This window comes from Bradysia coprophila, unplaced genomic scaffold, assembly GCF_014529535.1.
Source record: "Bradysia coprophila strain Holo2 unplaced genomic scaffold, BU_Bcop_v1 contig_350, whole genome shotgun sequence".
NCBI lineage: Eukaryota > Metazoa > Arthropoda > Insecta > Diptera > Sciaridae > Bradysia > Bradysia coprophila.
The window spans coordinates 793,762-816,776 of record NW_023503608.1 but is presented as its reverse complement, the minus strand read 5'-3'; the positions used below and the strand labels follow the sequence as shown (position 1 = coordinate 816,776).

At 33.2% G+C, this 23,015-nt stretch overlaps 1 long non-coding RNA gene across 1 annotated transcript; it reads left to right on the top strand.

Moving 5' to 3' along the window:
• The first annotated feature begins 7,923 nt into the window (after window positions 1-7,923).
• LOC119080630 lies at window positions 7,924-17,988 on the top strand. Its single transcript, XR_005088359.1, has 3 exons — window positions 7,924-7,934; window positions 13,501-13,511; window positions 17,842-17,988. It is a non-coding gene; the product is annotated as an uncharacterized LOC119080630 (long non-coding RNA).
• The last annotated feature ends 5,027 nt before the right edge of the window (window positions 17,989-23,015 follow it).

Genomic DNA, 23,015 nt, shown 5'->3' with positions numbered 1-23,015 from the left:
TTTTTGGAAAAATCAAAAGCCCTCCCTTTTTGAATCATCAGTGTCCTAGTCCTTGCTTCGATAGAATCCTCAACTACGAAAAACCATCAAAGCGAAGAACCGTGTACAAAGGATAATCGTTAAAAGTTCTGGTTGATGCTAGATTTAAGGTGAAGAAGGTGATGAGTTGCACTTTTGGTTGATACATTAAACAAGTGTGTTAACAGGAGGACAGAATGTCAACGAAGAGGAATGCTGTGTAACAACGTTTCAAAATTAGATTTGTAGTGAAGAAGTGCTTCGTGGTCGAAAAGGGTTATCGCAGCTGTATATTCAGCGGAAGACCCGGTGTGGAGCTGTTAAACTTGTTCGATCCAAAGGAGTAGTAGACCGAATAACATTATGAAATACTTGCCGTCTGTGAAAAGTTAAGTGTGAAGAAAAATAGATCTTACCACTCGTTGTTAATTAAAAGACCATATATCGAAAACGAAATTGTTGGATTAGACTAAGAGACGAAATGTTGTGGTGAGAATACTATCGATTCAGTATGAATTATGTAGAAGACCCGGGCTCGATGCTGTTTAATTTTCGTTTTTCAATCTAATTTACATGATGGCATTTTAACTAAATAAATTTCGGTTAAAAAAGTCCTATAAAAGATGGAAAGTCCAATTTTCGTGTGTTTTAGAACACTATAGAATGTGTTTTCTCATCGTTTCATCAAGTTATCAAACATTTTACATGCTGGACTTCATATTCCAAATAAAATCCCAAAATGCTCGAATGAACATTTACCCTTACCTTCAATTATTGTTTTAAAAGAAATTTCAAATAATTTCTCACAATCATGATCTCAAAACTACGTTCCACTCTAGACTCTGAATAAAAGCTTAAATTGCAATTTTAATACACGCAATAATTTCCATTCGGAAGTTATATCAAGTAACCAACAGTCTCTTTCTATTGAAATGTAGCAATTCATTTTCATTATTTATTTAGTTCCTCAAACGAATACATTTAAATCGATTATGTTCCATGTATACAACATTGTTATACGCAGCAATTTCAATTGAACCTGATTGTTATTCTGCGAACTTGGAACACAACATCATAAACGAAATGTGCGGCAATATCATAGAAGATGTACTAAGAATCGGATGGATGTTGTGTGTTGTATAAGCTGTGTATAACCAACAACAATATCTTTCGCTTCTCCACAGATCTGTGTTCGAAGTATTAACAAACATTACACGGTCTCAATATCAAAAGCAGATATTTTACCGGTCATACGAATGAGTATGTTACATTCTCAGCGATGTTCTGGAATTGTATGGTTGATGTTTTACAATGCTATAAAACAAGAAGGTTATATTGTAGCGCAAAAAAGGAGATGAAAAAAAAATCATCTCTAAAATGATTAAATCTGTGGATGTTAATCGACTTCATTCCGCGCCTCTTAATTATTGTTTTGAATTATCGAACGACATTGTGGCCCCGCCTAAAAAGGCGTTTGTTGTTTTTCCCTTTTGCTGTTTAGTAATTTTTTTTGTAACAAATTTGTTTCATTTTTTTTTGTAATTATAACTCCTTTTACCACACTGAACTCAAACTAAAGATAAAAAAAATTTGGCAGATGATATCTTTATTAAATAAAGTTTATGTTCTTTTAAACGTTCCATTTCAAACTCTTATAATAATTGATGAGTTGGTTGTGTGTTGGTTTTTTTTTCGATTTTGTTTTACTGTAGCATATTACCCAAGAACGCGCCACACCACGCTGTAATTGAATAATAATAAATGTTTATTGTATTAGCATCATTGATTATGTTAATGTGGTTTTGTTAATTTTGTTTTTTATTCTTTTTGTTTTCTTTGGTCATTTGAATTATACAACAGTGGTAACAATAAATATACGTTTACGTTACAGTTTATGGAAACGAGCGAAAAAAAACGCACAAAGGAAGAAGTGTTTAATATACTTTGTTGCGACAGACACAGGTTTCTTTCTGTTAAATGTTACCCACAATATAGCGATTTTCTCTCTGGTATCAATTTCGTACTATAAAGAAATTTCTGGTTGACACACCCACTATTAAAATTGATCACACTGAATTCGCTGTTTTGATGCTTAATCAGAAATAATGGGTCTGTGATCGCCATCAGAACTGAAAAATCCTGTTTGTTCTTGACTTCACTTGACCCCTTTTTAGGGAGTACATAAGCGCTTTTACAACAATAACGTTCTGTGCAATATTAAAGTTCAAATGTGTGATAAAGTAATAAATTTGATAAAACTATTCTAATTATAATATAACTTTACGTGTTACGGCATGTTTCATTTTCATTTACATTGCCTAATCACGTAAAGCATTGTACTTACGAGGTTCCAAGTTGTTATTTGACAAGTGGGGAATACAGCCCTCCCCTTCGGGTCGGGCTGTAACACCCCACTTATCAAATACACAACTTGGAACCTCGGAAGTAATATACTAATAATTATCGAATCTATTACTTCGTTTGATTAAAGAATTTTTAACCGATTCAAACAAAATCAGTTAGCTCATTCTCATATGTACATTTACCTATAATATCCTTGTTGGTCACAAATGACAAAGCTGTCCGTGGAAGATTCTAAGTTCTGCTAACAGCTAACGCACACGCTAACCTGTGTAACATATTCGTAATCATTAGAATTAATCGTGATGTGTGAGCGGTATCGGGGAATCTGGCACACGGTGCCAAAAGAACGCACTTTTAAACTACGTATAATCTGACTTCGCACACACAAGTTTATTGCTGCAAATGCTTTTTAGCCATGTCATCGACTTAATAACTCCTTTTACAAAAATTTGGTATCGAAAAATCGTGTGCGAGTTCTCCTTTTACGTAGTTGAAAAGTGCGTTGTTTTAGTACCGTGTGCCAAATTATCCCACGCCGTGTGAGCGACGCAAAGTACCAAAACGAACAGTACGTTTACAATTGCATCAAGGTTAGAGGTGTGCGCCGAGCGAAAATTCTCGGCGGCGGCTAGTCGAGTGTAGTGGTTCCGGCGGCGGCCAGCCATAACAGGTTTTTATCGGCGGCTCGGCTCAGCCGCAGCGCGCCGATCCATTTTATAGAAAATTTAAATTTTCTTTTTTTTATTCATTACTGACTACGAGTGAATTATGTAATTTTGCATTTTCTGTTTTTTCGTCGAACCTGAATATCCTCCCATCAGTTACTTATAAAGACTCACATTCTCATTTGCAAAAACGCATTGAGAGTGATTTTTCTGAAAGTCCGTGTGCCGAAATCGGAAGTATTTTTATCGCAGTTATATGGATCGATAGTTCTTGGTCCCTAGATAAACTTTTCTTACAAAAATTTCTCCAGTACGCTACACGAACATGTACTATTGGGCCGAATCGAGACTTATTGGGTTTAAAATTCATCCACACTGAAATATGTGTAGTTGAAGTTTTCAAACGAAAAAGACTGAGAACTTACACTGTTCTTACAGAAGTTTCTCGAGGTTTCTAATGACACCCCGCACGACCCTGTACGGCTCGTGTAACTGGAGAAAATTTTGTGAGAAAAGTGCAAGTTTTCGGTTTTTTTATGACCTCCCGCTAGCCACACAAGCTTCAAAGAATTTTTTTGAAAGTGGTTTTGGTTTCTAGGGTCGAAGTCCTTTCTAGGTACATATATACAAAATTCCACTAGAAAATGCGTCCGATTTCGGTAGCTTGTTTTTCAAAAGAATCCCTCTGCCTTCCATAGTCAACAATTGTTTTTAGGAAGACCATCGCTCAGAAGCTCTATAAGTGAGAGCCCTTTCGGAACAAAGCATAGGTACTCTATGAATTTCATAGTATGAAACCTCCGATAGGTATACGTAAAAAGCAGTCTCTTATTAAGAAAATCAGAAATGTCTTGGGAGTGATAGCTTTTTAAATAATTAAAATCTGTTAATCGACTGTGCAGCTGATAATTCTAACATTTAATGAAATTTAATATTCAAATTTTTCAAGCCAACGAAAAGCATCGGCGGCGGTCGGCGGCTGGCTGAAATTTTTGTATCAGCGGCGGCGTCTTCATTAACTCGGCTAAGCCGCGCCGCCGGCTAAAAACTCGGCGGCGCACACCTCTAATCAAGGTCATAATCTGTTCCTTCTAGCTTCTTGATACATGCTTTAATAATAGAAAGAAACTGATTCGGACTAACGGATAAAAGGCATCTTTTAGACGTAAAAAGAGAAGCTCCCATTTTTTTAAAAGTTGATACAAAGCTTTTTCCTAATTCGTGCTGAAAAATCCAACGTCCTTTAGGAAAAACGTAGGACTTATGTTAATGTTTTTTTTAGTAAATTCGATTCCAGAACTCTCGTTCGGCTGGTTCTTCGCTAAAAAAAGCCTTATAACATGCATTGGGAAAATAACTATTATAATCGCAATGTGGCTTTGTTATTATATATTACACACTTGTCACGAAGAAGTCGAGGCTTGCCGAGCTTGTTCCAAGCTGTGGAGGATGCAGTGCAGTATGTAATTTTGTAGGTGGGAAGCTCGTATGTACTGTGCTTTACCTGATCAAACAATGTGAAGCTGGGCCTACGTTAAGGAAATTAAGAATTAAGTTCCCTAAAATTCCTTGAAACTCGATGTAGTAAACAAGGCGCTCGAACCATTTACTCCATCGCAAATCAAGTTACCGTTTAGCTCTAGTTACTAGTAGCATAAATATCTATTTTTACTTACTTTTAGTTCTGAGGCTACATATTGCGGACTGTTGTTAAATTTAGTTACTATTAGGACTTAGTAATTTTCAGGAATTTAACAAATGCCCTGAGTGCATGTTTTATGTGAGCATACGACATTTACATTGTTGTAAATACGTAAAGATCAGTGTTGATCATGAATGAAAGAAGCAAAATTTCTTGTTTCTTTTCAGGATATCTCGGATGTTATTTTGCTTTTTTCTGCTTTCTTATTAGTTTCGATTAAATCACATCGAAACTTATGGTCTAATAAGACTCAGACTTATGTAAACAAATCGATTATCACAGATACGGTTTTTGATTATACTGGAGAGTAAAGAGTGTGTAGCGTACGATATCAGGACTCTGATAAAAAAAAGTAGTTTTGCGATTGGACCAATATCTGTCGAACGATAAAACTTCGGATTAAGTTACTTTTAGATATTGCTCGCCTCACGTTTCCAAAGTCTTATTACTCAGCAGATATTGTTTCTATTGACAAACTAATTATTTTATCGGAGATCATGCGCTACACACAAATATATTGTTTGACCAAAATCTGTAAATTCAAAATTTAAATACAGTTGACAAAGTACACCATATTTACTCATATACTCTAGTATACGTCGACACATAGAATACCCTGAATACCCTTCATGATCCAGAAAATTCCTTGACCGTCCTTACAATAAAATACGATATATTTAATCATTGTCTTAGTTCTCATCGCTCCAATTGTCTTTTGTTGGAATGTTAAATAAAAAACCGATGTGTGAAAAGTAATATTGTTAAAGTTTACCCACTCATTGTATTTAAATTGACTAAGATTCGAAATAATGCCAGCGAGTGTACAAACAAAAGAACGAAAAAAAAATATTTTGTACGAAAAAAAATGTAAGAAAAGAACTAAAATAATAAAAAGAGAAGAAAAAACAAATACGAAATGCAAAACAAATAAAACATTAAAATAAATAAAGAAATTTGTTTCGACAAATTTGTAAGTAAAGTGATATATTTACTCGTCGTATCGGGACGCAATATTTGTATTTTATATATACATTATATGTAGATTTTGTTGTATTGTATATTTATTTACTTATTTATATTTTATATACACAACGCCACGATTCATTTGTCTCGTTTAAATAAATTGTCTTCTTTGTTTAAGGCTCTTAATGTAGTATATGCATGTATACTGTCTATATAACGTATAATGTGTTGCATATTGTGTTTACAAACAAATCTTACATTTGCTGCACCATGCAACTCTTCTCTCTCGATTACATGTCTTTTATTGAATGTTTCATAAGCATTAAATCCACAAGAACAAATCGCCGACGATGAATAAGAAGTTATCTTCTCCGATCAATTGTTTAAACAGGTGGAATTAAAACTGTTCGTTACACATGAGCATGATGTAATGAGAGAACCTGTCTTTTTTTTCTGTTATTGAAAATGTATATCTAAAATTGTGACGGATGCACTAGGATGTAGTCAATTCATAAATACATCAAATGCAATGGTCCATAGTAAATAGACATAATGATGGAAACAAAGAACCCGTTTGACGTCTCATGTCATATTGGTTGATCGACAATCACGGAACGTTAAGCATGTTGAAGATGAAGGGGGAAAAATTGTAACAATAAAATAATTGCAAACCGAAGAACAAACAAGTTTTCGTGGTTGCAATACGAAATAATAAAATCTGAACCCATTAAGGTTGTATACGTATATTGGTCTTGGTCATGGTTAAGGTATGTTCTAATCTGTTAATGATTTTGTCAACGTGATGATTACAATTATGACATAACAAGAATCTGTTACAGCAATTTTATCAGAAAACTAATCAAAAATTCTGACGCTGACGAAATAGGACTAACGATACATAACGATACAAGTGTAGAGGTTACCATATCAGCTAATTGAAAACGTTATGACAAGCTAGAACCTGAACAATTTAGTGGAATGTATACCCTTTATATCGACGGTAAGAGTCTGTCTCTATAAAATTACAGGAAAAATGGAGTTTTCTGTGAATTTTAATTCCAGATTCCAGGTGTTTATTCTGTAGAGTTATTGAAAAAGCTACAATTTCGAGATAACAAAAAATTAATAAAAAAAATATCGAATTTGAATTTTGAATTTGAATTTATTGACCAGCAGAGAAAACTCCTAAGGTAGTACAGAATATCAATAGTCTTAGTGTATGTGCAAATACAATAAATAAAAAATTTAAACATCAGGGTCATGTAGACCAAAAAAAAATAACAAATTCGAAACAACCAAAAGAAGGCACCGTCATACTTTAAGACTCAACAAGTGTTTTTTTATCACATCGTTAGAATGACCAAACTGAATTAAAAACAATGCACATATAGTTAACAGGTTCATATTTTCCATAATTCGTTCTGTGATGTGGTATTTGAAAAAACTGAGACCGACGGTCACTCGTTCGACTCGAAACGTCCACTCCAGCCTGCCTCAGTAAGTATGCAGCATCGATGTCACCCTTCAGCACTTTCAACATAAACATGACCATTCCAACCATTCCAAGGTATGCATGCCATTACAATGATGATCATCGGTTATCGACAACGACGACATAAAAAAAGCGATGAATTTAGGCTATTTCGGTCTTTTATAGCAAAACAAATGGTGAAAGTAACGAAGTAAAAGATTGTATGAAAAATAGTTTGATCAGAAGTAACAGATTTGGTAATGATGCTGGTGAAATGCTTGATGCCTAGACAGGTTAACAAGTAATCAACAACATTGAGTTGAACTATCAAGTTTAGAATTCTGTAGAATAGTAGTTCATAGAATATAAGAAGAGGGGTCTTAACAACCTCGAAAACTCGATGGAATAATTGGAAAAAAATTGTCATCTTACAAATATTTTAAAAGTCTTGAATAGACTTGATTTTGATCGGACCACGTACTTCAACACATAGTAAAAATTTTAAAAGCGTAAAATTCCACTTTTAAGGTTTTTGGTGTAAAAAGGATTAAATGAATTTAATACCATTAATTCCAAAATTCCAAAATTCCTAGAAATTTTAAAAACATCTCATGAAAACTTAAACGCACTGGGAATCATGCAGATCTTATTTTCGTATTTAGTTTACTAATTTTTTAGATGGGTGGTCTAAATATTTCGGAAAAACTAAAGAATTCTTTTTAATTAAATGGATTAAATGTATTAAATGGAAGTGCGTCAATCTCGCGAAATCTCGAACAGAATAAAGATAAAAATTTGATTATTTCCTATATCTCGCCCGTCTCATACAACAGTATGTCAAACCAATAGAAAACATGAAAATCTAAATCTAAACTATTACTGTGTTGATCACACACACATACAGATACATATAGATCAAATCATTTCATTCCGAGCGACCGAGCCTAACTTTCTGAGTGTTCGTTTTAGCTTGTTTCACTGTAATATTACACAATGGCAGAACTGACAGACTTACGATTCTTTTCTCATATTCTTCAAGTCTAATTAGAATAGAATCAGTAGATATAAGTTTGATCAAAACTCTATATATTCGCTTAATTTTAAACTAGCACCTTAACGACCAATGTCTTGATGCCTGTTTCAGAACAGTGTGCCGGCTCCTCCATCTACCGAAGATTAAAGTAATGTTTACTCAGATTTACCCTTTATACACTCCGGAATTTTGAAAACCGACACATTTTCTGTTTCGTGGTTTACTGGTTTTTCGTAAATTTTGCATTTGGTTTTAAATGGAGAAGTAAGAAACTCAAGTAAAACTCGGAAACTGAAAATTTGTCGGTTTTCAAAATTCCGTGTGTGTAGAAGAATTATTAGTGAAATAATTCAGTTAGAATTGACATTTGTGCAACTCAGCATCATAATGTGCAAAATTTGCAAACTTTGGACGTCTCTGTTGCATAAATCGTTGTATGAATCTCGGACAAAGTAATTTATTAGACTCACACTGCCTATGGAACAGGGAACATCGTACATTCTTCCAATATTAATATTTTGCCACGAACTGCTCATATGCTCAAGTGAATCGATTAGAAAGAATCAATTGGACAAAACAAACCACTTCGTATTATCACTGGCGGAACGAAATCAACACCTATTGAAGCTGTGGAAATGTTCGCAAATATTAAACTGTTAAAATTCTACTATGAAGAAGCAGCAATGAAAATGTACGAAAGAAATTGCCGAACACCTAACACATTATGGAATAATTATCATCCAGTCGAAAATCAATTAAAATCAAAATGATCATTTATCCATAAATAACAAGAAACTTACCAGAATAATGATTTGGATTTCCCATACAAACCAAGAAAATTCACAACGAAGAAAATAAAATGGAACATTTAAAAAAAATGGCTTCAGCCAAACACTCAATCAAGGAAAAAATCGAAGAAAAAATACAAAGTCAACACTATTCCATCTCCGAAAACAAATTGCGGAAAAATATAACAGCAAAATCAATCAATTCTGACAAACGTAAAATTTATGTGGCAAATTTTCGCAGAAAAACTGGACATGACCTCCTATATAAACACCTCGCAAGGATATGTGTTGTTACATCCCCACTATGCATATTTTGTAATGACCATAATCAAACGTCAGAACACATTTTACAGTGCCTACCTAATGAAAGAAACAATATAAAAACATCAATGGTAAATGAAGAAGAATTATTTGCAGGGCTATACTGGTATGTGGAAGAGCACCAATAAGATAATGAATGAATAGTCCAACGGCATTTATTGTTATGTAGAAATTGTATGCAAGATTTTAATTTTTTGACAAATAATAACATTAGAAAGAAAGAAAAAACGACCGACCGGCGCACATATCTGCTAGCCTGATTCCATGATCTCCGCAAATTACAGGTTCCATAAATTGTGTCTTCACAAAACGACAATTTTTAACTTAATGAACACAATAATGCATGACGGGTAATATAATAGCAAAAGCAGAGCAAGACATCGAAAAGTATTTTTATTCAGCAAATTAAATAAAGCCGATAGAAATAAGCAAAACTAGTTTGGCATTTAATATGGTTGATATTCGATTGCGGATTGCACAAATACCTCATAAATAAGAAGGAATATTCTGTACAGTTATATCGGTGTGATATTTAGGTTCTGTAGATGCGATTTTTTAATCGGAAAATCAATGAAATTATTTACGATGATTTTTTTTTTGCATTTGATTGGACCTGCAGTGTTGTTGCGGTTTGCTTGAGATGAGTTTTCGTTCGAAAGAAGAGCAGTTTAGAAGCAAACTTTTTTTTTAAATACCATCGGGTCATTATAGTTGACTAAATTTGTCAGAGGCTCAAGAACACTTTAGAGTACTCAAGGAACTTTGAATGAATAAACTAGGGATTGTGTTAGTAAAAGCCTTGATTGTTCCACTCGTATAGGTATAGCCAATCTACCATTACCTGATTTCCTACGAGAAAATCTAGCAATTCACAATCATCAATGACAACAGAATAACTACAGAAAATCTTACCCACACCATCCCCATCAGGACGAATATTCACATACCGTTGCAAACAAGTTATCAACATCACTATGTATTATACCTTCATATTATACATAAAAAAACTGAATGACAAAAAGGTCATATTCAATTGAATTCCTACCTGTTCATTGCTTGTTCATTAATTCTTACAAAAAAAAGAAGATACGAAAAAGAGGAGCCTGCCAACTAACTAAATAATCGTTATTTTTGCTTATTTTCATTCACTTTGTATCATGTCATTATGAAAATGTTTTATAATAATATCCATGTAAAACTTGTTGCATATGTGAACAAATATCGATAAGAATGTGTGAAATTTATTGACATTTTATGTATTTTTATTCAAATATTAATTTTGAACACCTTAGAGATTGAACTTTTATACGTTTAAAATATGCATAAATAAGCGAACAGATATGATGTCTTATATTATACCATGTATGAGTATGGGTATGGGTACGTCCATGTCGTGTGTGCCAAAGAAGTAAAATAATCCGGAGAATGATGTTATTGTGACATATGCATTTTAAGTGATCGAAAAATAATATTGTTGGGAAGACTTAAGTAGCAAGTGTTTGAAGAATTACGACCGAAACATATATACCAATTATTGGAATTTGGAATTTGGTATTTTCATATGGGGGTCAGTTTTGTTCCAATAAAGTTTAACTAGACTATAGTAGCTCCTTAGAATTGTTTACAAACTGGAGCTACGCAGGTCACTTGTTATGTTTTATTTTTCTGAAAAATAAATGAAATGAAAGTTTAACTAGACACGTTTCACATCTTTAGTATTTTTCATACCTAGGACATTTTTCATACTTCGTCGCACTTTTTCTTCGTCGGATATGAACCACGGACTAAAAGTCTTTTTATCGTATTCAATTCCAGACAGAGCCGAAGGCGAAGGCAACCAATTATGTATGCAATTCTCTCACATTATTTCCTATATGAGCCAACTGCCAACTGTGTGAATGACAGTTGGCTCCTATCCCTACGGGAGAGAATGTGAGAGAATTGCATACAAAATTGGTTCCATTCTCTACCATAGGAACCAACTGTCATTCACATGTTCCGTCTATCTCGCCACAGGCGTACCAACTTATCATTTCTCTGGTTACACATACATTCATACATTCTTTCCGCACACACGTTCTTTGTATCTTTGCTTATCTACCCTATATTATATCGATGACTTCAGTATAAGACTACAATAGACACTTTCTGTCATATGTTAGAGTCAAATACGATCAAAATAATTGATGAGCTCAGGCAAATGTATGTTAAGAATTAATGAAGTAAAAGACGAGGTCAGACTAAATTTGAAAAGAAAACTCGACGTTGAGCTAGAGAGCTAGTAACAGTCAATGTACGTCAACACAAGCTATGGTCGAATGTCAAAATTTGTATGGGTCGGAGGACATAGCGATTTCATATAAAGAAACTCACCTCTCATGAGAGGGCATCAGGGAATCTGGCACACAGAGCAAAAAGAACGCACTCTTGAACTACGTAAAAGGTGAACTCACACGCGCAAGTTTAATGCTGCAAATGCTGCAAACAAGTGTTGTAACGTTGATTTTTTCAGCACCTAGCGGAGCTAGAAAAATTCAGTGTTGTAATAAGCCCTACAAATTGCATATCGATGTTGTACAGTTCTAGTAGCATAAATATCTATTATGACGAATCTATTGACAAGGTATTTTTAATCGACGTGAAACATTATTCAAAACAAAAAATTGTTCAACGGTATGTCTCTAAAATGCACCGATCTTTTTATAAGTTCGTCTAAACTTCGAAACGTACAGCCGCCCGTACGAAAATTACAAAATGGCGGCCCCATATTTTTGATTTTACACTGTTTTTAGAAATTCTTTCGATCAGAATTGTCGATACCAATGAAGTTCTTGCTGCAGAACACCTTACACATACTTATTTCCATCGAGACTGGAAATGGCCTCCGGCACATTTTAGGCGGCTGACAAAATTGGGTCGATTTTGGGTCGTACTTTGTAAACAAAATTAATTTTATAAAAAAATCTGTGCATTTTAGAGGCATACCGTAGAACAATTTTTTTCTTAGACAAACGTTTTGCGTCGAATTGGTCGAAACTTCAATCCACCATTGCCATTTGCAAGGCGTTAATGACAAATTCGTGCTAATAGAAATGACATAAGAACCCGTTTTCAAATAATTTTAACAGTGCTTTCATAGATTGGTTACATCGGTAATATTGTTGTAAAGGATAAATAGACAATAGAATTTCCAAAACTTCAAAATTACATTAGTTATGTATCGAAATATTACGATTGAACATTAGAAAAGCTATACTTATAATGTAAAATATCGAAGTGTCATAAAATAATCTATACCTTCATTTGTTAAGTTATGTTATCTATCGTAAATCCAACATGTGAAAGGTTATTTTTGCTACTCTAAATACAGACAATTTTCAGTTCATTCAGAAAATTGTCTGTATTTATGAAGTGAACTTATTATAATTTGGGTATTTGGACCTTCATACGTACAAGACTTGTAACCTTGGTTCTAACATGGAAATTAGATGACGACTTGAAAATTAATATTTGATTTTTATGTTGATGATGTCGGTCGGTGATGGTTTGAAAGTATTTACTTAATCCTTTCTATTCAAATCAGAAAATCTAATTTAAGAATTCGATACTCAAAACCATCCAAAGGCGATGGACATAATGGAAATTCTGCTCTTGCCTGTTTCAATCCATAAATACAAAATTAACAGCATGTCGTTCAGTTTAGAAGTTTTATCAATGAAACTGGTATTTATTTTAATTCTCTCGTTTCTTTTCAATATAATATTCGCGGCGTTGATGGTGTCATGTTGAATATATTTATAATTTCATTTAAACACTGAAAATATGCAGATATTTGCTCGAAAGAATCTCGTGTCAATTTGTAAAGGAAGAAAATTACAAAAAAAAAGAATATTGCGATTGTGATGGCATCGAAATAGCGTTATATAGTTGTATAATTTGTCCGCACAACTTTTATTTATTGTTTCCAAAACTGAAACTTCTGAATTTTTTTTTGGGGAGAGTGCGGCCAATAAATTTCGTTTCGTTGTTGGTCTTGTTGCTGTCTTTTTTTTCGGGCTCACATTGCTGGGATCGTTTATTTATGGATATTTTGCAACTAAATCTTTCAACTATTCTCGCGGATATCAGATTAATGCGTCAGCATAGACCACATACGTTGCCTTTTGCAACAATAGCAAATTTGAATGTCAATAAAAGATCGAAAACATTCCATTTTAAACAAAATGTTAATAAATTTTCTTGTTATTTGAGTAATAATACAGTTTTGTTGTTAGCCATATCACACACAACGAAGCCTTGAACTCTAAGTTTAACGGCTGAATTATTCGATCATTGCACTTTCTTGTATCTATCAATCCGATAGGTGTGATCTAATCGATCTAATACCTAACAAAATATTTATATCTAGCAATGTGTTAATATGCAAATTTTGTATTATTTTGGAAATCAATTCATTAGAACGTGTGTATAAACACCCACGTTGCAGTGGTAAATCAGCAATGAAGACTCACTTAATAGAAAATCACATTTCAAGCGAATTTTGAATGCAGGAAGCATTTGAATTTGATTGATCAATAAATTTTGGTCAAACCCTCTGTTTTTGGAATGTATTTTTGTTGATTTTAAATTCTATTGAATTTAGTGTTACTAGAATTTTTAAAGGACACACCAGTACTGTTTAATTCCACCAGAAATCACCTTCAGTATCGGTATGTTCAATGGACAACCATATCATCGACGACAAATGCTAATAATAAACGATTAGCTTAAGAGATAAGGATATCTTATTTAGCAGACTACATGTTATAACAAATGAAGTACGAGATTTTATTTGAATCGACTAAACGAAAATATGTTGATAAAATAAAGTAATAGATTCGATATCTGTCATAATGATATGATTGTCGTCTGAGAAAGATTATAAATAATGTGTAAATCCAACTGGCGTACTTTGCAAAACGGAATTTTTATATATACGAATCTGCAATATCACACAGTTCGAATCTATTTGATTCCCAGTTATATGTGATAGCAAAAACCCGAAACAAAACCCAGTCTGGAAATTTATAATCATTACAAGAAAAACCTTTCTGTCTATTAAAATAATTTCGCAGCGATTTCTTTAATTGCTTTTTGATGAATTTTTTGAAGCAATTTGATGGGAGGAAAAAAAACCAATGAGAAAACGATGATAGAAACAATGTTTTAATTGTTTTAGTGAGGAATGTTTATTGCATTGAAGTAATTTCTGTTAAACCAACTGAAATGCGAGAAAAAATTGCTTGTATTTTACAAATCGAAATTAATCATACATACGAACATGTCTGTATGTTTGTCGACGCTGTACGTTTGTTTAAATTATGTAAACGTTGAAGCCGTACACATTTTTTCAACGGCCGAATGTATTTTTTCCGATTTTCGCTCCCCATTCCTCCCGCACCCACATTATTTCACATGTCGTGCCTCATTTGGACAAACTTCATAATGTGCATCGTAGACGTAATTATTGCACAATCTCTAACGCTAAAGACACCAAATTGCTAATTATATTTGTGGTGCAATTGCATAATCATCGTAACAATTCGACTTCAAAACTATATGAAACGCATAAAAACAACGAAAATAAGTGGCCATAAATGAAGATCATAAATTCATAAATTATTGAAAGCTGTAAATAAGTTAGAGTTCATTAAAAAACATGAATATTAACACGTAAAGCGAATCGGTTTAATTGGGATAAAAAATGTAGTCGGGAAAAAAACACGCAGATTAAGTACCTTTTACATCTTACAGTTGCTAGAAAATTTAAGGAAAAAAAGTCGGAAAGGCTCACAATCTATAGGTGCAACTCAGTGTAAACGATGCCGGTTATTTAAAAAAAAAAAACATTTCCTTTTCAACATGTTTAAGTAAACAAAACAAACGTAATGCGGTATTGTATAAGGTCTTAGGTTATAACATTCAGTGTGCTTCATAGATGATTCACATCTTTTTCTCTGCGAAATTCTTCTAGCTGAAGTCGGGTAATAATTTTTAATGTTTCTGCAAAAACGTAGACAATATTGCTGATGGTATATATAAGTGTTTCCACGCCGTTCTACTATGCACCACCTCTTAATATGCGATTTAATGTTTGCTTTTATCTTAACCACTTTATAAGCGTAAATTACAAGAATTTAATGGTGCAATAAAATGATGAGCAATGAGCATAATTATGATGAAAAAAAGGTTTCCACCAGTTAAATAAATTGCTGAAAAACAAATAATTAATTTGTTTCAATTTAACACATTGCCTGTAATGGCATATGGTCAGGTAAAAACAATCAATAATTTTAATTACTTTTCATTTCTGGAATATTCTTGTTAGAAATGAGTGTACCGCGTCAGCGAAGGTGCTAGGCTAATTATTATTTTATTTGTTGGAATTTTGCATTAATTGAAATAAATTCATTTATTGTTGTTGATTCAATTAAACGGGCAATGTATTAATACAGGGTCGTAGTTGGGTCACTTCCGAATAGGGTATCCTTGTCCTCCGTCGACATTATATGTATGTCCAGTAGGGCGATCAAAGTAGTACGTACATTGGATTTTCAATACATATTTACAATACTAGTGCGGAAAAGTGACGTGTAAAGAATGAGGATCAAACTCAAGTACACAGAATTTTGTTTCTAACTTCTGCTTAAACTGAAATTTACGAAATGTGTTATCAACCTCCATTTCGTCTCATATTGATACATCTTTTACAAAAGTTTATCATCAGAAATCTATACAGAAAGATGATTTTTGTAAACCTTTTTTGCGTCTCAAGTAAGCCACCTGATGAAAAAGATAAACAATATTCCAGCTGTAATCATTTGCTATTGGCAAACGCCACAAGAATAAGCAATGAGCTGTGGCAAGTGTTATCTTATATAGATAGACATCTTTATGATAATAATATTGAAGTACTAGATTTTGTATCAATCATGTTACATAAATGAAGTAACATATTTGCAGATATTGTTGAGATACGACTGCCGTTTCTAAGAGGTCGCCCTTCCAATAACGTCATGCGTATCGCCAGTGTAATCATAAGATCCGCTGCTTCTTCTGTTTAAAGATAAACTGAAAGTCGACATCAACAGATAAATAGAGTCATTATGCGTTCAAGTCTTAGGAACTTATACCAAATAATCTTTTTTTTTTTATTATTGGTAGTGTTACTACATTAGTGAACTTCGTCTAAACCTGTAGTTATGGATCTGTTCTTACATACCCTAAACACCTTAAGATATGAGAACACCGATAGAAAATGATAAGCTGTTCACCTCCCAAAACATTTTCCATTGTCGTCAAACCATCCAATCCATTAGCCCTTTTTTGCTTTAGTTTTTTTTTCCATTTTTTATTAGCTCAAATATCAACTTTTTACAAACGAAGCTCTAAAATTTCAAACCATCTTTCTTTACCTACTTAACCGAAATACCTAATCATATAATTTCTAAAATGGAGTAGTGTTTAGATAACAATATACTTTAAGGAATTTATACTTGATAAAAGAGAAAAAGAAGAATGTAGTTTCTGTCCTAATATGACACCAGCGTATATGCCATATTCAAGCTGTACTTTATACAAGGTACACTATACATGCATATTGCATATTGCATATTGATTTGAGAAAACATTTCACACCACCAGTCCTCTGCCATTGTTCGTTACCATTTGTAAGGAGAAGTCTGCAAATTCTGCTGCTATTTTACCTTGAGTATGTTGTATGCGCATATTTGTGGAATCTGTTTGTAAGGGAAAAAAAATATTTTCAATTCATATACCAGCATTCATAACAAGGATCATATCTAAAGGCACATAAAAAGTAGTCTCATTTTTCATTTTCATTCGAGGTAAAACGATTGAAGTTTTCTATGTATTCATATGTGACTGTTACCTGAATGAAGGCATAAAAAAAGGTCTGCGGAAATCGCCTAATCCGAATTACCTTTGTCGCCTTTTCTAAATACATTTTTACATACACAAAACACCACCAGGTACGGATATGACACGTATTGTTTGAATTGTACTTTTTTCTTCTTCTTCAAGAAAAAAAAATATTTTCAAAATTTATTGTGCAGTTGATTGAATGGCAGGATACGTACAAGCCGAAAATAAATGAACATGATATGCATGTCATTTATCATAATTATGCGTGGTTATGCGGACTACGGGTTTGGTATAAATTGATTTCAGGATATTTTTGTTTATTCAGCGGTTGAGTTTACAGAACAATTAATCATAATTTTGAGTGAAAAGAACTCTTTTCAATCAATTCTATAATTAAAGTAAATATTGTGTTTGTGTATCGAACTGCCGAAACTGGTGGTGGGTAGATGCATCGTAACTAATGGAAGGCATGTATTTTGATTGACTTTTGTGGAGTATGTAGTAAACGTTCAGCGTTAAAGTTAGTTGTTATGGTTGAACGTTTTGGTACAACCTTTTCACCTCTTTCAAACTATGCTTTCGGAAATTTACAGAGTCTACACCGAGCGAAATTTCCTACGTGCTATGCGTATATCATTCGTGCCCCCTGTTAAAAAGTGTGGTAAGGTAGTTATACAACCGGCTCGAATATAATACGTGCGAGACGTATTTCTCTTCCACAAAGATTTAAAAATATGAATTTTATTCAATTCATCTACGGTAGACACCATATTAGCAGCTAATAGTAGTTATTATGTATTTTAGCAGCTATTGGTAACAAATATCTCAAATTAAAAATTGACTTCTTTGAGAATTGAACCGGGGACCTCTGGATCATGAGCCAACGATCTTTCTAATGTTGCAGTACAGTAGTGTTGGTTGACATTTCTTATTGTTGAAGCGTACTTTAGAAGCCATTTACGTGTGTGGCGTATAAGTTACGCATGGAACGTTATAAAGTATCGCACATAAATAATTATATGTCGTTTTTTAACATAATTGAATTTAAGTCGACTTGATGGCAAGATAGTTATGGATTATCAAAATGCTTATAATCAATTTCAGATAATTCCAACTTAAACAACTTTCTGATATGATTATGAAATGATATGATATTATTTCACAAAAAATGAAATTATTTTGTCGAGATTTCTCTAATTTACTAAAAAACAATTTTGTAGTTGATCTTCTTCGTGTTAAGAAATATAAATAAATATTCAATGTTTAAGACCAACATCCACTATATACGTTAAACATACGTGATGTGCGTTTAATTTCCGTCCCACCCGTAAGTTGTTCACATTCAACGTACATCATTACAATACGTAGCACATGAATGTTCAAATCTGACAATCGAAATACGTAACTACGTTGTCAACGTGTCCCACGTATAGAAAACATTGTCCATGTATCATATATGTCAATGATGTATATCATACCGTTTCGATGAATTTTACACATACGCGGAGTATTGTCTGAAGTTTCTGGGTGTAGGGCAAAATTATTATCATACACCATATGCTCCATATGCTCAAAGAGCATTTTTCATATATACTCAATTATTGTTGTCCGTACAGTGGCAACAGCAGTACGTGTGGCAATCAGACACATTTATAGGGCACCTTTAAATTCAGTCATAACTGGATGCAGAGGAGAGGGTTAGACCAAAGTAGTGGTCGAAACTCAGTGCGTCCATATCCATATCCAAATGTCTTCGTTTTCATAGACAGAATGACAATATGAATAGCAACATGAACGTTTTTCCGAGTTTTTAAGGAATAGTTCCATGAGTCTCTTTGTTTTTGGTGCTATTTTCAATAAATAAATAAAAAAAATTAAATGGTAAAAAGGACCAGCCGTAGTCGTAGATAGGTGGGACTTAAAAGGCTAAATGGCGAGTTTTCGAAAATGCATCGAAAAGCGCAGCCAAAATTTATGAATGCAAACTAATCCCTGGTTCTCTATTCAATTCGGTCCGTCATTATTTACAATGAATTTATGGTCAACTAAAATTCATCCAGAAAACTATGCAATGAGAAAGTAATAAGAATAATCCAAGTGGAGTAAATCCCAACTAAACGTCAACATTTCATCTACTTGACAGTCTGTAAGAAAATATACAATTAGAGGCGTCAGCTCGCATAACTGACGTAAACTAACCATTTTTGGATTTGTCCTGAGATTTATGAAAGCCGCAATTTATGTGACCATTCACATTTTTTAAAAAGAAGGACAATCGTCTGATTATAGGATGATGTAGTTTGATCAATTAATTTCTTTTTAAATACTCTCAGTGAGGTAAAGCATACGATTGTGTTAGAACCGCAGTTGCAAATCTTTCAGACACGAAAATCATATGAACTTTGTAATTATCGGCAGATCTATTACTTCATTTGATATTACAATTATCAAAAAATTGATGCTAAATTTTTTACTTCACTTCTTTGAACATTCAGTTTTATATGTATGTTAGTCAGAGCTTTTCGTTTATTTTTGTGGTCATTGTCGAGAGGAATTACATCTCGTTCAATCTCTTCATGCCTTCTTATCGATATCTTGACAATTTTATTTAAGTCAATAATTTCAAATGGATATCAGAAAGGTCTGTAGGTTGTGTCTAGCTGTTAGAAAAAAAATACAGTGACTTATCAGTTCCATTTTATTTCTTGATCAGTTACTTTATAGCCGTTATTTATAAGTGCATTCGACTATAGAATTGCAAAGTTAAACTAAAAGCATAACGCAGAAAATTGCATTTTCCAAATGAATTGTAAATAATTTTATATTTTTTATCGTTTTGTCATTTATTTCATTTTATAAAATGTATAACAGACAACTGCAACAACAAGCAAATGCTAAACTTCTTAAATTACGGAGAATAATAATGATAGTTTTATGTGTAAAATGTGTAAAGCCTACACACATTGCGACCGAACTTTTTTTTTCTTTTTTTTTCTCCCAACAACACAATGCGTCATAAACAAGACCACATGTCCGATGTGTACTCGGAGTATTTCTATTGAAATGAAAATATTGTGACCGAGCGCACAATTTACTGGCTAATTGCATTTGAACATAAAATATATACGTTACATTTCCTGATTCTATATAAAATTGGGGTATGCTGCTGTAGTGTTGGATTTGGTATTGTGTATTAAATGGAATGCGAAACACTATACTATTATCACACAACGAATAAATTACTTTGTTGGTTTGATTTAAATGAATAACTTAGGATTATTTTTATGAGATTGAATATAACTGACAACGAGTTTACGATGGTGATCATCTAAACAGAAGCTTAATTGGCTATTGTTAGTGCCAGGCCTATACGGTTTAATGTAATCAAATTCAGTGATTTAGTGTCTATTAGTAGATATACAGGTGATGAGATCCAACATTATAGCTCTTTTATTGAGCCGAATAATGTTCAAGGTGAGAAGTAATAGCACGAAAATGTTTCGAGGAATGCCTTCATTGAGTGTAAAATACAATTACGCAAATGTTATGAGCCAAAAGTTGTGAACGTGTGGTGCAGTTTGGGTTGGCTTTATTGTAATTCTTCACAAACTGCGAAGGTCAAGGTATGATCAATAGGTAGATTTTCGTCCTGATTGTAAATCACGAAGAACTAAGACTCTAGGACTTCATCATCATGATCTATTTCCATTTAAAATGAAATGTGAATTACGTTGGTGCGAGTGAGACGTATAGTTTCGTCTCGCTCGCACCAATCGAATTCACACTTATCTTAGAAGGAATACACCTCATGATCCTGACGTCCTAGATCTTTATTACTTCATGATTTACAATCAGGAGTCTGTAGGCTATCGCATTCAAAACTTACACGCGATAGGTGTCGAGTAGCAGTAACAGATTACATCCATTTCCCAAAAAATTTTTTTTAGAGAATTGTCTTCTCTTAAAAACAACCAACCGACTGCTGCAGTTGATTAAGTTCAATGTTTTCATTTCACTTCTGTTTTGACCCCGCACAGCAAGCTACTCACCTATAGAGAAGATAATACACATTTTTAACGAAGAAGAAAAATTCGGTTGCCAAGCGTAGAGTGTAGAGTTCTCAGAGATTTTTTGACGACATTCTTGTTTGTTTTATTATTTTCATTTATATGTTAAACGAGACATACATCATTTGGTCACTTAACATTTACCCTTCGTGTCGAAAAATTCTTCTGTGTATAATACGCAGGAGTGCATTTAATATTTGAATTTTTTTAATATTAAAACGGCACTGTGTGATTTATGAAGTCAATTTATTAATGAATACACTTGATCGGTTGATATACATACCCGTCCCGTGGTGGTCCCACGAAATTAATGGTTGCAGTTGTTTTTGTTTACTTAAAATATTCCCGAAATAGATAACATTATGCTGGATTTAAAACCCCAGTCTGTCGCACTGTCTTTAACAAAAGTAGTTGTTACGCAGACAAGTTAAGTATCAACTTCATGAGCGAGGGAGCTACATAAACTTTTGCTGATCTATGGAGTTCAAAAGAAAACATGACAAGAAGCTGAAAATTTTTGCACTTCGATCAGAGGCGTATACTTTACAAAGCTTTAAACGAATAAAATAAAATCTCCGAACTTAAGAATTACGCGTGCATTTACGTGACGCGTGATGCCTTATATTTTTTATCTATCTAAAACGATAATCTCGACCTGATCTCCCTAGGGAGTTTTTACTTATCTCGATATATCTTTTCTCGACAGATAAAATATGGTATGCACCTATTGCCAGACTGTTATTTTGACGTGTAGGACATTATTGCCAGAGCAACAGGTACATAATATATATTACTCTTGACTATACAATTCTATGTGTAGTGAGAATTAGAGTGTTTTATCAAGAACAGATAAGTCCATAATAATTTTCACTCTTCTAACCAATGTTGTTTATAGGATGAACATATTAGTTGCGAGCTTGAGTCTCGATCTTGAACCTAGACCGGAGTTCGCAACTAAACTATTTACCTTATCAATCATGTCTAATCATTTGCTAGGCTTTCAACCTTTTAACAGCCAATCACTTGTATTGACTCGTTAAATTGTCACATTCCGTGTATTAATGTTACAACTTCTCGAAGACATCCACCGCAGTAGAGGTCTAACACTAAATCTTCAGCGAAAATATCAATAATTTTCTTAGTCCTAAATGAGACACAGCAGAGGAGTAGAATCTCCAATGTTCCACGTATACGTAATATAATACGTAAATTTATTTGTAGTCAACAGGGGCGGTCTACAGCATTGTATAGCATTAAATATACATAACACACGATTGTTTGTACATCCAATTTTTCTTTCTTGTTATTATTCTAATATAATCTCTGTCTAATCCACTCTCGAAGAAGAAGAAGAAAAAAAACGGCTATGTGTGTCACATATTATTTCCAAATATATTTATTGTTTTTATTCATAGAATATTTTGTTTACGGATTTCATAAGCCGCGTATATGAATTTCATTTTTGTATTTTATACTCATGTGGTCCGACTTAAAGGTAAAAAGAAGAAAATGTCGTTGTTGTGACGTGAACTCATTAATATTACCTTACTTATATTGAGAAGACTTATTATATCCGTTATCTCTGTAGCTATTATTTATGTGGATTCTTTATATATGACTTGATTTGAAGTTTTTCTTTTAATTCTTTTTATTTTATAGAATAAATCTATGAGAATTTTATGAACTTTTCGATAGTTATC